Below are 15,641 nucleotides of genomic sequence, written 5' to 3'. Positions count from 1 at the left end.
GTGGGGAGATGATAGATAGACAGATAGGTAGGTAGATAGATAGGTGATAGATAAACCTGCAGACCTGCTTCACTGCTAGTGAAGCATCCCTGCAGCAAGGGGATTTAGGGGCTGAAAGTTGGGTCATTCTGTCCTTACATTGGTTTTTGCACATAGTACTATGTCTGCTTAACTGGTTGTACCACCTCCTACACCCCATGCATATATTTTTTTAAAGATAGGCTTAGTTATATTAAACTCAAGGTTTTTTTTTCTTAGAATGTCATTTTTGTTCTGTCATGTCTTTCAGTTTTTCTATTGTTTTCATTGGGGCTTCACCACTCTGTACCGATGTTTTTCAGATAAAGGGAAAGACAGATGGAGAAATAACAATACACCACAGCACTGAAGCTTATCTTAGTGCAATAGGGACTGGGTTTGAAACTAGGTGGTATGCATAGCAAAGCAGACACACTCTCAGGTGAGCTATCTTATCAGTCCACTCCTACATTTATTTAATTTATTTATTTTTATTATTTTGATGAGAGAATTCCTCTGTTCTGGTTTGTGGTGGTGCTGGGAATTGATTCTGGTGCTACCCAGTCTCAGGCACTAAAGTTTGATATATAAACTCCTGCACTATTTCCATGGTTGGTACTTCCTCACTTTTTAAGAAGTTTTGCTAAATACAACAAAACCTCTCAACAAATGTCATAATAAAACAGCTTGAATTTCTGATAAATGTAGGAATATCATTATTTGATGACTTTGTATGGACAGTGGATGGATGACAGGAGGGAGAGAAAGACTCAAGAAAACTCATTGCACTGGGTTACTAGCAGGGAAAATTATTTGCAATTGTTTCAAATACATGAAAGGGCTACTGGTCTGGCTTATGGAAACAGCTCAGGGCTGCTCTTAAAGATATTGGTTTTATTTATTTATTTAAATTGTTTATTTATAAAAAGTAAACACTGACAAAAACCATAGGATAAGAGGGGTACAACTCCACATCATTCTCACCACCAGAACTCCATATCCCATCCCCTTCCCTGATAGCTTTTCTATTCTTTATCCCTCTGGGAGTATGGACCCAGGGTCATTATGAGGTGCAGAAGGTGGAAGGTCTGGCTTCTGTACTTGCTTCTGTGCTGAGCATGGGCATTAACAGGTCAATCCATACTCCCAGCCTGTCTCTCTCTTTCCCTAGTGGGGCTGGGCTCTGGGGGAGCGGTTCTCCAGGGAACACTGGTGGGGTCGTTTGTCCAGGGAAGTCTGTTTGGCATCATGTTCGTATTTTTTTTAAAGTTTCTTTAGAGGAATTGAATTCAACAGCTATTGAGTAAATCCCAGGGGTTCATAAGAGGGAACCAGAGAACTTTCTACCCTTGTGGCATCCAGGAAGCCCACCAAACTCTAATGAGCCCTAGATCTCATTGGGACTTCGGTGAACAGAATAAGACTTACTTTTAGGTAAAAAAAAAAAAAGTAAGCTTTGACCTCACAGCAGAGTTCCCACTTTCAGAAATCAGTCTGTGAAGATTAAGCCATCTGGGATTATGTCCCCAGCCCACCCTGAAGCCCCTGGCTAAGGGTTTTTTAATGAACATTAGACACCATAACACTACTAATTTCTTCAAAACTCCATCCCTGCCCCACAAAACTCACATACAAAGCAGAACCCAGTGCCACCTGCTGGCCAACAACAGAAACCAAAAGAGATGGGTAAAACTAGGAAGGCTCTGGTGTTGGACAACCAAACTGATAAGAAACTTTATGATGCAGTTTCAGTAGAGCTGTCAGAAAAATAATTTAGGAACTATATTGTCAGAAAAATTGAAGAAAATACAAATTCTCAAGTGAATATGGAGAAATGGATTGAGAAAGAATTGCATAACTTCCAAGAAGCACTTGATAAGAAACTAGAGATCTGGGACTTCCAACAGGAATGGTTTATGGAGTAGCAGCAACCAGATCAGTGCTGTCCTCAAGACAACAATCAAATACAACACGACACCCAACTGGCCCCATAATCTACAGCTGAAACATCTACAGCCTTAGGTGGGTGCTTGAGTGCACATAGTAGGGGCATATAGGGGAATGGGTTGAAAGATCAACACAATCAGAGCTCCAGGCCCATGACACGGCATGGAGCCATGCCATTTTGGACAGTAATGCAGTTCCTAGTGCCATAAGAAAAGGGAGCTTAAACCTCCCAATATTTGACTTAAGGGTTTTCTTAGACTTTTGAATTTAAGATGAGGACACCACCCAAAACAGAGAGCTGTTGTGACCACAAGAGAGCCCAAAACATCCCCCACCACCAACCTCCACAGATAATACAAACAAGAGAAGCTTAGAGATTGCAACAGCACCATGTGTTAGCCAACAATAACCACTTCTATGAATGTATAAACAAATATATAAGCAACCAAATATGCCACTACAAGTAGAGGCAAAACAGGAAATCCAAGAAATTCCAGATACAGAAAGACTATCAGTGACAGGCTAGAGAAAGCTCATTATAAGAACTATCAGAGAATCTAAGCAAGAATTTAAAGGACATTTTTCTTTGGAATCAAGACACACAAAAGAGGAACTCAAAACAGAATTTGATAAGAAGCTGTAAAGCTTGAAAGAAGAACATCAAATAGAGTTCACTAAACAGTTAAAAAGCATGAAAGAAAAAATTCAAACAGAACTTCAAGGACTAAAAGACGCCTTTAGTGCAGTTCAAACTCAGGTCGAAGGTTTAGGAAATAGACTCACAAATGCAGAAGAAAGAACTTCCAATTTAGAAGACACAATCAGCCCACCGTTTCAATTTAAAGATGAGGGAGATGAAAGGTTCAGAAAAACTGAAGCAACTCTGAAATTTCAGTTTCCACTAGAAGGTTAAATGTAAGAGTAATAGGTATATCTGAGGAGGTGGAAATGGTCAAAGGACCAGAGTCCTTTTCAGAGCAATTTTAGCTGAAAATTTCCCTTACTTAGGAAATCCTCAGGTCATTTTCATTCAAGAGGCAGAACACTCACTCAGACTTATAAATACAAAAAGACCAATAACAAGGAAAATTATTCTAAAAGTATCAAAACTTAATGAAGAGGAAAATATTTTGAAAGCCACTAAAGAAAGGAAAGAAGTTAGATACAAAGGCAGAGCTATCAGGCTTTCATTAAATTTCTCTTCACAAAGCCTAGAGGGAAGACAAGAATGGGATGCCATATTTAAAGTTCTAAAGGAAAGTGAATTCCAGCCATGAATCTCATATCCTGAAAAATTATCGTTCAAATATAAGGGAGAAAGCAAGGTTTTCTCAAATATTCAAAAACTAAAGTTATTTGCCACAATCAACCCCACCTTACAAGAATTATTGAATGGAGTCCCATATGAAAGGAGGAAGCAAAGGAATACAAGGTCTAAGTGGGGTGGGCAGAAGTAGATTAGAACTAAGAACACAATAAAAATAGAAAAGAACAAGCAAACTGGGAAGGGAATTAAAGGACAAAGCAGTTCTATCAGATATTTTGTATTCAAGAGCAACTTAGAAAAGACATTTCTAGATACATGTTGCATCTAGAAATAATACATTATTACACTTATAACCACAACACAAAGCAGGGAACAGACATTTATAGAAAGTATAAGACAAATTAGTGAGGAACTCACCACAGAAACTCATCCACAGAAAATGACAGATAGAAACAAATGGGCAAAGAATCAACAATTTAAAACAAACTAAAAACAAAAATCAGAATGGATGTAAGTAAACCACATATATTAATATTCACTTTAAATGTGAATGACCTAAATTTACCTGTCAAGAGATACAGAGTAGCCAAATGAATTAAAGAACAGGACCCATCCATTATTTGTCTTCAGGAAACATACATCCAAATGGAAATTTAATGTAAGAGGCTGGAACAAGACACTCCAAGCTAATAACACACACACACACACACACACACACGCACACACACACACACACACACACACACACGCACACACGCACACACGCACACACGCACACACACACAAAAGGCAGGGACAGCTATTCTGTTTTCTGATATAATAGACTTTCTGGTAAAGAAAGAAATCAGAGACAAAGAGGGACACTACATAATGGTTAAGGGATAACAGAGAAATAAAACTGTTGGTATGCATGAGACCCCTTCTGTTTCATTTGGTTTAAGTTCCCCCTGCTTAACACTATTCTATTTACATAACCACTTCATTCTATTTACATAACCACTGTTAACAAGTACCACCCTCCCTCCAGGGCATTGGTGGTTCAGTGATAGGATTCTCGCCTGCTCCACCCCCTCCTTGTCACACTCTGATTTTCACCAGTCACTTTTCTCTCCACTCTCTCTATGTCACATCCTGTTTCCACCCTACTTGGCAAGTATATATAAAGACAGCATTGTGAGTTTTAGAGTAACTTGAGTTTAGCTTAGCTTGTCTTAGATTGTGCTGTGTCCTGCATGAATAAAGAGATACTGCCTACAGCTCAACCATGAGTCCCTGGTCGTCTGTTACCCACCCGTGAAGCCAGCACGGCGAAAACAACATAGCCCGAAGAAAACATAAAACCATCATAAATATGTATGCCCCAAATTCAGGTGCACCCAAATATATGAAACAAATACTGAACTTAAGGGAGACATTGACAGCAACACAGAATAATTGTACATTTTAACATGCAACTCACTGCAAGAGGTAGAACATCTGAACAAAAAATAAACAGAGAAATGGAGAGCTTAAATGAAACCATAAATGAAATGGACCTAATAAATCTATTCAAAACTTATCAAAAGAAACGAATACACAAGGATAGACCATATGCTGGGTCACAAAGATAGCCTAAACAAATAAGTAAATGCCAAAATTATAAAACATATCTTCTCAGACCATTAAAGCATAAAAATAGAAATCAAACAAAAAAGGAAAAAAATTGTCCTAAAACCTGGAGACTAAACAACATGCTTCTGAACAATACATGGGTCATTGCAGAGATCAAAAAGAAATTAAGCATTGTCTTGATACCAATGGAAATGAAGAAATTAGCTACCAGACCCTGTAGGATACTGCAAAAGTAGTCCTCAGAGGGAAGGCCACAGTAATACAGGTCCATATTAATAAACAGGAGAAATCTTGTAATCCATCTAATAACCCAAATGAACCATATAGAAGTGGAGCAACAAAAGACTCAGCAGTCATCAGGAGACAGGAAATAGTGAAAATCAGAGCAGAAATCAACGAAAAAAAAAAAGACCATTAGGAATATTAATTAAACCAGGAGCCTGATCTTTGAAAGGCTAAACACAAGAGATAAGCCACCAGCTACACTCACCAAGAAAGAAAGAGAGAATGCTACGGTAAACTCTCAGAAACAAGAGAGGAGATATTACAACGGTTGAGGTAGAGATTCAAAGGATTATGCAAGATTTTGAACATCTGTATGGAAATAAATTTAACAGCTTTGAAGCAATGAGCACATTCTTACAGGCATACCAATTGCCAACCTCAACACCAGAAGTAGATAAACTTAACAGGAGAATCACTAGTCAAGAAATTGAAGCAGTAATCAAAAGCCTCCTAAAGAACAAAAGCCCGCCCGGGTCTGGATGACTATACTAATATATATATATATTTAGAGCGTGAATGCAGTCCCCCTCTATCACAAATTATGCATCCTAGTTTCTTACATTTGGGGAAATCGCAGAGGTGAGCACATCCAGAGTACAATGGATAAGCCTCACCCTGGGAAAATCACTTTAGTGATTATGGTATCTCCAATGCCAAATAAGTATCTAGTAGATTTTATAAAAACATTCAAAGAAAAACTAACACCCATCTTCCTCAAATTCTTCCAGAAAATAGAAGAAGGAACACTCCCAAATGCATATTATGAGGCTAACATCACCTTGATCCTCAAAGCAGGAAAGGATCCCACCAAAAAAGTAAACTGAAAGCTTCCCCCTACCCTAAAATAAGAACTAGACAAGGGTGCCCACTCTTACCATTTTTATTCAACATATTCCTAGAAGTCCTTGCCAACACAATCAGGCAAGACAGAGATATCAGAGGAATCCAAATTGGAAAGGATGAAATTAACGTATTATTTGTACATGATATGTTGGTATACCTAAAGGACCCCAGAAACTCTGCCTAGAAACTACTAAAAATCATTGATAAATTCAGTACAGAAACAGACTACAAAATCAATACCCATAAATGTGTGGCATTTCTCTATGCAAAAGATGGGTCAGATGAAACAAAACTGAAAGAGGTAATCTCATTTCTAATTGAATCCAAAAAGATTAAATACCTAGGAATAAGCCTAACAAAGGATGTAAAGGACCTTTTCAAGGAAGCTATAAGACACTGTTAAAAGAAATAGAGGATGGCTCAAAGGGAAGAAAGTCCCCTGTACATGAACTGGAAGAATAAATATCATTAAAATGGCAATTCTGCCAAAAGCAATCTATAGATTCAGTGCAATCGCTACTAAAATCCCAATGACAGGAGTAGGGCAGGTGTCTATCTTTCTCTCTCCCTCTTTGTCTTCCCCTTCCTCTCTCCATTTCTTATCTAACAACTATGACAGCAATAGCAACAATAATAACTACAACAACAATAAAAAACAAGAAGAAACAAACAAACAAATAAATAAATATAAATAAAAAGTCCTAATGACATATTTCATGGAAATTGAACAGATTCTTCAAAAATTCATGTGGAACTTGAAAAAAAAAATTGAACAACAAAAGCATTCCTAAGGGGAAAAAATAATAAGGAGGCATCACAATACCTGACTTTAGGCTATACTAGAAAGAAGTAGTTTAAAAAGTGTGGTATTGGAATAAAAATAGTTATAAGGACCAATTTAATAGGATAAAGAGCCTAGAACCCAATCCATACATATATAGGCACATCATATATGACAATGGGGTCAAATCTGGCCAATAAGGGAAAGAAGGTCTCTAACAAGTGCTGTTTACAGAATTAGACAGCCACACGTAGAAAAATGAAACTAGACCACCAACTAACATCATACACTAAAATTAAGTAAAATAGATCAGATTCTGGATATTAGACCTGAAATTAAAAAATACATAGAAGAACGTATCAGTGAAACATTTAATGATATTAACACCGAAGACATATTTGTAGACTTAATCCTATAGGCAAGGGAAACAAAAACAAGATTGAACAAATGGGACTACACCAAACTAAAAAACTTCTATACAGCAAAAGAAAACTCCATAAGGATAAGCATGAAACCTAGCAACTGGGAGAACATATTTGCACACCATACTTCAGACAAGTGGTTGATAGCAAACAGCTGCAAAGAACTCATACAGCTAAACAAAAAGACAAAGAACAACCTAATCTCATAAATCACTATCAATGTGATATGTCAGAGGAGAACTAGATGTAATACTTCAAGCTCTCTAACTGCCTAGCCCATAGCTCTAAGTACAAATATTTGTGTTAGCCTAAGTAGTCAATACTTCAGATTTGTTAGATGATCAAACTCTGACACTGGGCTTAAGCTGTTCAAGGAGCTCTAAAAATATATGTGCATGTATAGCTTTTTAAACATCTAAGTCAACAACAACTTTAGGTCTGACATATTAAGAATCATTTGGCCCTATCAGTATTTAAAATACAAAGATGTTCAGATGCCACTAAATGGCACAAAGTGGTGTCTGGTGTATTATTAAATATGCTAACCATTGGATTGGCATACATAATAAACCCCCAACTAACTTAGTTTTAATAATTATTGATTACTACTATTCCAAGATCTTTCTAATATTATAAGAAAACGCTTACATTCTCTTTAAGATCCTCATTTCTACTAGTCCTGGAACCTCTAGGACTATACCTATACTTCTCAATATTTCTTCTCTCTGATTCCTTACTGGCATAACCACCTATGGTGACCTCAACCAAATCGTTACTCTCACTGCCATCCTACATTTTTCACTACTGAGTTCTTATGGTGGGCTGAAACCAGAGATATGGAGCTTGAGATATCAAACTTGAAACTCTTCAAACCGAGTGAGATCTTTCCTAACAGTAGACTTCCTACATCTACTTTAGATGGCACATCATCTAACAAAGTTACAGATACTAGGTTTGGGGTAATATTTAGGGTTCTGGGTGCAGGCGTACATGTAGCCATAATCTAGGGGCAATTATACAACTCAAAATAATAGTTTCAATAGTCCTTGATGATTAAACTTATACCTAATAAACCTGGAATCTTAGTTGTAGTGCCTAAAGAAGGCATAAATTCTCTAATCCGCTAGACTTACACCAACTTAGTTTAGCAATCTAACGGAAAGGCCCAAAGAAGACAGATCTAAAAATGTTAATTCTGAATGGGCTGAACAAATGATATTCAAAGCTTAAACAACTGGGAGAAAGTCAAAGGTTATCAGACAAAAGAGAAGACTACAAAAGTTGGATAAGGACAAGACCCAGGTTCACTTAATAATTGCCCTTTGGGTTAATATCATACCACTTCACCATCCGGGGCCCTAGTTAAGGAATCCTTGAATTCCCACACAAATGTGATGGGCCTAGACCCCTAATGGATTCCTCTATGTACCACTACTGATCACTTCTATCAGGAACACCATCACAAGCCATCTTGTGTGTCCTCTCATGACTTTGCCCTCACCATAGAGCAGCTATGGTAGGAACTGCCTCAGTCCCCAATGGGAGGCTGGGGTATCCTACCCTGGAACTCTAGAAAGATTGGTGCTGAAATGAGTGCAGCCTGCACTGTTATCAGCTGTGACCATGAGCTACAAGTTCAGACCTATAGGGACTTAGAGGCTACATAGGCTCTAGTGCTATATATATATAACGACCCTACATCAGGTGGATGGAGGTAAATAGTTAATTCTATCCACAGCATATTTTCAAGAATGGGAGCTACTATCTACTCTAATCCAGCCTTCTAGCCCTTTACTCTGAAACATTTTCTCAGACAATATTTTTTTTAAATATTATCTTTATTTAGGTTGATAGAAACACCAAGAAATCAAGGGAAAACAGGGTGATAGAGAAGGAAAGAGGCAGAGGGACACCTGCAACACTACTTCACCACTTACAAAATTTTCTCCCTGCAGGTGGGGACCAGGGACTTGAACTCGATCCTTGCACACTGCAATGTGTGTGCTCAACCAGGTGTGCCACCACCTGGTCCCTCAGACAATGTTCTTAACCAACTTCATGCTAGCTATCAAACTTAAAAAAAAAAATTGCCGTAGTGGTGGACCCCTAGAAACATGCTTAAAATGGACTTCAGAGCTTTCTTCCACCCTAAAATTCTTAATCTCATCTGATCTATTCTTACTTTTTGGTTCCTGCTCATTAGCTATATTTCTCACTTTATGTCCTGCCACCTTCCAGACACCAAATTACAGATGCTACCATGATTCCACCCTGACTTCTCTGGGAGGACGACCTCACCAGTGTGTCCTGGGACCTCATCTCTCCAGAGCCCTACCCCACTAGAGAAAGATAGAAACATGATAGGGGTATAGCTCCACCTGCCAATGCTCAGTTCCAGTGTGGGAGTAATTACAGAAGCCAGAACTCCTACATTCTGCACCCCTAAAACAACCTTGATCCATACTCCCAGTAGAGGAGAAGTGATAGAAGGAAGAGAATAAGAGGGAGAGCTCTGAACTCCAGCTCATCAGGTCCCAGAGAGACAGGATGTAAAAGGGAGAGATATTTGGATGTAATAATAGGGTTATGTGTGGCAGGGGAGAGGACTGGACCTGTAAGAAAAAAGGGGCAAGTAACAAATGCAGATGAATAGTTGCAGAGATGACAGTTAACCCATGTTTACAACCTTGGGAGAACTGTGGTGGTTTGCAATGGAGGAACTGGGGATTCAGAACTTTGGTGGTGGGAACTGTGTGGAATTTTACTCCTGTTGACATGTAATTTTATAAATCAATACTGAATCACTAATATAAGAATAGGAAAGCTATCAAGGGAGGGGATGGGATATGGAGTTCTGGTGGTGGGGATTGTGTGGAGTTGTACCCCTCTTATCCTATGGTTTTGTCAGTGTTTCTTTTTTATAAATAAAATAAAATAAAACAACAAAGGAAAAATGTGAGATAAGATTAAGAAAGGCTCTCTTAGATGTATTCGTATATAATATTTATATGTAAATTTATGTATCATTTTATGTATAACAATTTAAATGCATATAGTACTAGATGTCTTTTTAAATAATGCCATTATCTCTCTAGTACTTCTTAATCTTCCCTCCACCAATTTTTTGTTTTTCTTATTCATCTGTAATATCTTGAGTTTCTTTAATTTACTGTTTTTGCTCAAAGACTCTTGCTGCTATAGGCTATATTTGTTACCAAATTACCTGCATTTCTCTGAAGGACAAATACCTAGTGCTTTTGCTCATATGTATAATATAATAAAACGAAACACAGGAACTTGTTAAAAAGAAGAAAATAGTCATGCTGTCATTAAGATTTTGTGAAAACAATGGTGGCTATCCTTGGGAAGAGGGGTAGAAGTTGGGAGTAGGAGCACAAGACAGTAGTGCAGGGTGTGATCTTGAACTATTCCACTGTAATCTTGTGATTTTGTAAGCCATTATTAAATCACTGAAAAATAAAGGAAAAAAAGAAGTTTTACTATACATAATGTTTTTGTTTAGAGTCTTCTCTCTCTTTTTTCTTTACATACTTGAATACATTAGCCTGTTACTTCTGCTGAAAAAAACCTACTTGTAGAGCCATGTAGACTCTACTACATGATGAATTATTTTCCTTTACTGCTTTCACCTGTTTCTATTTTTCTTTAACTTTTAACAATTTGATCATAATAGGTCTCGGCTAATTTTTGGCTTCATCTTGCTCTTCATTAAGAATCTCTCTCAAAGATGCAGAACACTTTCAGCCATTCCTCTTTAGATAATTTTCCTGGCCATTTATTTGACTTTTTTTTTTTGCTAGCAATATATTTTTCCCATTTTATTGTGATGTTAATGCTTTACAGTATAGTTGCTGACACATAGGTACAGCTTCTCATCTCCTTATATAAGGTGTCTGCAAGACATTCTTTCTTCCAACCTAGTTCCTTTTCCACCATCATATACTAGGACCCCAGAGCTTCATTAGTCCATCCCTTTCCCTTTTTCCTCCAAAGTTCTTTGTTTTGCTACAATACATCACACTCATTACAATTTTCACCTTATGTTTTCCCTTACTGTCCTTATTTCTTAAGTTCCACCTGTGAGTGAGATCATTCTTTATTTCTCTCTCTGATTTATCTCACCCAACATGACACCTTCAAGTTCTGTCTAAGACATGACTAAGAATATAACTTCCTAATTTTTAGTGGTTGTATATCACTCTATTGTGTATGTATACCACACATTTCCTAGTCATTCATTTGTCATTGGGCATCTGCGTTGCTTCCCAGTTTGGGCTCTTACAAACTGTGCTGCTCTAAACATAGGTTTGCATAAATCTCTTCAAATAGGTGTCTTTATTTCCTTTGGATATACCCCTCCCCAAGAGATGAATTGCCAAGTCATAGAATAGGTGCATTTATAGAATTCAAATGAGTCTCCAGACAATTTTCCACAGGGGTTGGACCAATTCACATTCTCTCCAATAATATAGGACACACAGCTTCTCTAAAAGTTGGTGTTTATCTTGTCTGATGTATGACATTCTCACAGGTATAAAATGATATTCCATTGTTATTTTCTTTTCCCTGATTATCAGTGACTTTGAACATTTATTCTTGTTTATGGCCACAAGGGTTATCACTAAGACTAGGTGCATTCACAATGAACAATGAATCCACCCTTTCCAGAGGTCTTTTCTCTCTCTATCTCTATCTCTTTCTTTCTCTCTTTCTTTATTATCTTTTACCTAATAAGAAAGAGAGAAATTAAGATGTGTGAGGGGAAAAATAGAAAGAGAGACACTGGAAACACTTCTTTACCACTTGTGAAGTTTTTCCCAAGTAGGGATCAAGTACTTGAACCCAAATCCTTGTACATGGTGAGGTGTGCACTCAACTGGGTGTGCCACCACCCTGCCCCAGAGCATTTTTTCATATGTCTGTTGGCCCTTCAGATGTTGCACTCGAAGAAGATTCTGCCTATGTCCTCCTTCCATTATTCAGTGAGTTTTTTTTTAATTGCCAAGTTTTGTGAGCACTTTATTCATTTTGGGTATTAGCCCCCTGTCTGTCATATGACATGTAGAGAGTTCCTCCCACTCTGTGGGGAGTCTCTCTTTTAGAGTGAAAGCAAATGTACAATGAAGAGAGTGATGAAATAAAGAAAAAGTACCGTAAGTTTCTACATTATATGTAAAACTGTTTAAGATTATTTAATTGAACATGAATTACATAAAAGTACAATTTCACCAGATTTACATTTTAAAAGTTATCATTTTTTAAAAGCAAGCCAACATCCAGGTCTTATTCCATCTTGTATATATACCACAGTTATTTTAGCCACTCATCTGTCATTCAACATCTGGGTTGCTTTCAAGTTTTGTTAATTACAAGTTGTGCTGCTCTGAACATAGGTATACATAGGTCTCTTTTGATAGGTATTTGTATTTTCTTTGGATAAATCCCCAGGAAAGAAATTGCTGGGTCATAGGGTAGGTCCATTTCTAATGTTCTTAGAAATCTCCAGACTGCTTTCCATAAGGGTTGGACCAATATACATTCCTACCAACGTGTTAAGTGAGATAAACCAAAACAGAAGGACAAATACTGAATGATCTCACTTATAATTGGGACTTAATAAATAGGGACAGGGAGGGAGAAAACAAAGTGAAGCTTGAACTGGGCATGGTGTATTGCATCAAATTAAGGGACTCTGAGAAAAGAGGGGAGGGAAGGATGGAAAAGAACTTTGGGGTCTTAGTTCATAATAAAATAATACTCGTGTACAATTAAAACATTAATTTCCTCAATAAAAAATGAACCAAGAGGTATATCCCATAAGCTAAATTTCTGCAAAGTTAGCTAAGACAACTATGCAGAGTAAAAAAAATCCATTTGGACAAATAAGAGAGACCATTAGAAATCACATGATGCCAGTGACATACAAAGAAAAGAACAATGACCTATTAAATATTTTTCATTAATTTCTTCTTTCTTAGATAAAATATGAATAAGCATCCTGCACTTTAACTAGACACACATCACAAAAAAATACTCAGTTGCATTTTCATATGTTTAGCACTGAAAACCCATGGTAAGGAAGAACAAATCAACTTCTTATTCAGTCAGTGACTGTTTCTTAATCCCTGATTAAGACTAGGAAACTGCACTGGGATTCTGTCCCTGAATGGGTGCTGGGCCTGTGTGTAAATAGTCCATGTTTGTTATGTAAACAAATAAATGACATCTGAATGATACTCTATGAACAGATTCAATCATAAGAAACAGTCATACCTCCTTAAACTAACTTAGTGAAAATTATAAGACATCAAATCATGGACAGTGAATATATCTTCTTACATGCTGTGTGAAGAAATGCTCAAACAGAACACATCATTATTTATTTTTGGATCATGAAGTATCCTTGCCCTTGAGAAACAATATGCACATGAGGTTATTTTCTAGAAAGGCTAAGAAATAAAATCAATACCATAAAAGTGATATATTATGTTGCTTGGATAGACTGATCTTATGGTCTTTTTAACAAAGCATCATGATTTATAATACTATAGATAGCCTATCAAAGTGTCTTAGTTTTAAGTCCAAACAACTTGTAAAAAGATAGCCAATAATTGAGCTTTTCCCCAATATTTGAAGGGCTTCCTCGTCACATTAGGGAAAGAAGCCAATGACATATCTTTAGGTATAGTTAAAACCCACATTACTGTCTATTGTATAATAGACAGTAGACGATGTAGCATACTTTCCACAGCCAAATTAAACCAGAGACTAGAATAGGAATCTATTATTTATCAAGTTGAAATAGCCAGTGTTCAAGCTGTTGAGGTCAATGTGCTTGTTAACCTCACAACTGATGTTGCAGTGATAGTAGTTTTTACTGAGATGAGTCCACATAATATCTAGATCCTCAGTCCATCTTAATATCACATTTAATCTTGAAAGGCCCGTGAAATACATGCTGCCATCATCAACAGCCTATAATTATGAGTTAGGACTTCCTAATTTTGAATAAATTGTAAGGAAAGAAACTGTCGTTCTAAATAAATCTGTCCATAATCTGTTATGGGTTTCTGATAAAAGAGACACATTACTAGAAAACAGATTACAATGATGTTACTTATATTATAAAATGGAAATGTACACTATAAGAATTAATGTGTTATTATTCATGGTGTACATACTAGGGACAAAAAGGAGGCAAGAAGTATCAGTCACATGGAGAGAAATTTGCATAGCTCACTAGGAGAGAGATTGCCCAGTTCATTTTTAATATTCTAAGAGATTTTTAAAAATATTTTATTTATTTATTTATTCATGAGAAATATAGGAGAAGAGAAAGAAAGAACCAGACATCACTCTGGTACATGTGCTGCCAGGGATTGAAATCAGGACCTAATGCTTGAGAATCCAATGCTTTATTCACTGCGCCACCTCCTGGACCACTCTAAGACATTTTAAAACTGTCTTCTACAGGGGTTAAACCAATTAAATTACTAGCAGCAATGCACACACAACTGTTCCTTTTTCTGAACATCCTCACAAGCACTTGAAATTTCTGTCCTTTCTGATATATGACAAGGAATCTATAATTGTTGAACAATTTTCTCTTTTTCCTTTCATTTTGATAGAAACAATGTGAGATTGAGAGGGAAGAAAAGGAGAGAGAGAAAGAGGGGGAGAGAAGGTGGGAGAGAGACAGAGAGAGACAGAGAGACAGAGAGACAGAGAGAGACAGAGAGAGAGACAGAAAGAGAGAGAGAGAGAAGATGAAGAAGGGGCAATGAGAGCACTACATTACCACTAGTGAAGTTTCTTCCTTGTAGGTAAGGATAAAGGGCTTGAAACCAAGTCCTTGAGTAGTATTGCGTACATTGTACCAGGGTGAGCCACCCAGAATGGGGCTTTTGAGTAATATGATTTATATGGGAGTTGGAATACCCTGCCAATTCTAACCGAGGAGATGAGGAAAAAGTGAACATAAGGCACTCGATGATGGTACATGACTGGAAAGAACTGAAGATGGAATATTTCTGAGTGCTCGCCTAGTCAGTGAAGGCACAAGTTAATTGAATTACGTTGTGAAAGGAAGATACTGGAAGTTAAGCAAATGAAAAGACAGAGGTTAAAATAGCTCAGTTGGGAGAGGGTTAGCCTGAAGAAAATGAAAATACCACACAAGTTACCTCTGGCAAGACTTGATATGAAGGGTAAGTTTGTGGATTCGTACTTTTTTCTTGAATAAATAGTTGTGTTAGGTGAACAGTTTTGGATACAATGGGGAAAAAGTGAGGGTAAGGGGATATGGTCTGGCCAGGAGGCATGAGTTAAAACAAGAAAGAAGAAAAAAGAAGATTGTGTGGAAATATAAAAATCTGAAATAATTTTCTGAAAGCAGTATGGGGTGTTAATAAAATATTGGTCTCAATTCTAAAATTCCAATGGGGAA

The 15,641-nt window shown here is 37.1% G+C and overlaps 1 non-coding gene across 1 annotated transcript; it reads right to left on the bottom strand.

Moving 5' to 3' along the window:
• Positions 1-5,633: 5,633 nt before the first annotated feature.
• Positions 5,634-5,793, bottom strand: LOC132535949 (U1 spliceosomal RNA). Its single transcript, XR_009547672.1, has one exon. It is a non-coding gene; the product is annotated as a U1 spliceosomal RNA (small nuclear RNA).
• Positions 5,794-15,641: the final 9,848 nt, after the last annotated feature.

This window comes from Erinaceus europaeus, chromosome X (assembly GCF_950295315.1).
Source record: "Erinaceus europaeus chromosome X, mEriEur2.1, whole genome shotgun sequence".
Classification (NCBI taxonomy): Eukaryota; Metazoa; Chordata; class Mammalia; order Eulipotyphla; family Erinaceidae; genus Erinaceus; species Erinaceus europaeus.
The sequence above is the reverse complement of the archived record's forward strand: the minus strand, read 5'-3'. Positions and strand labels throughout refer to the sequence as shown.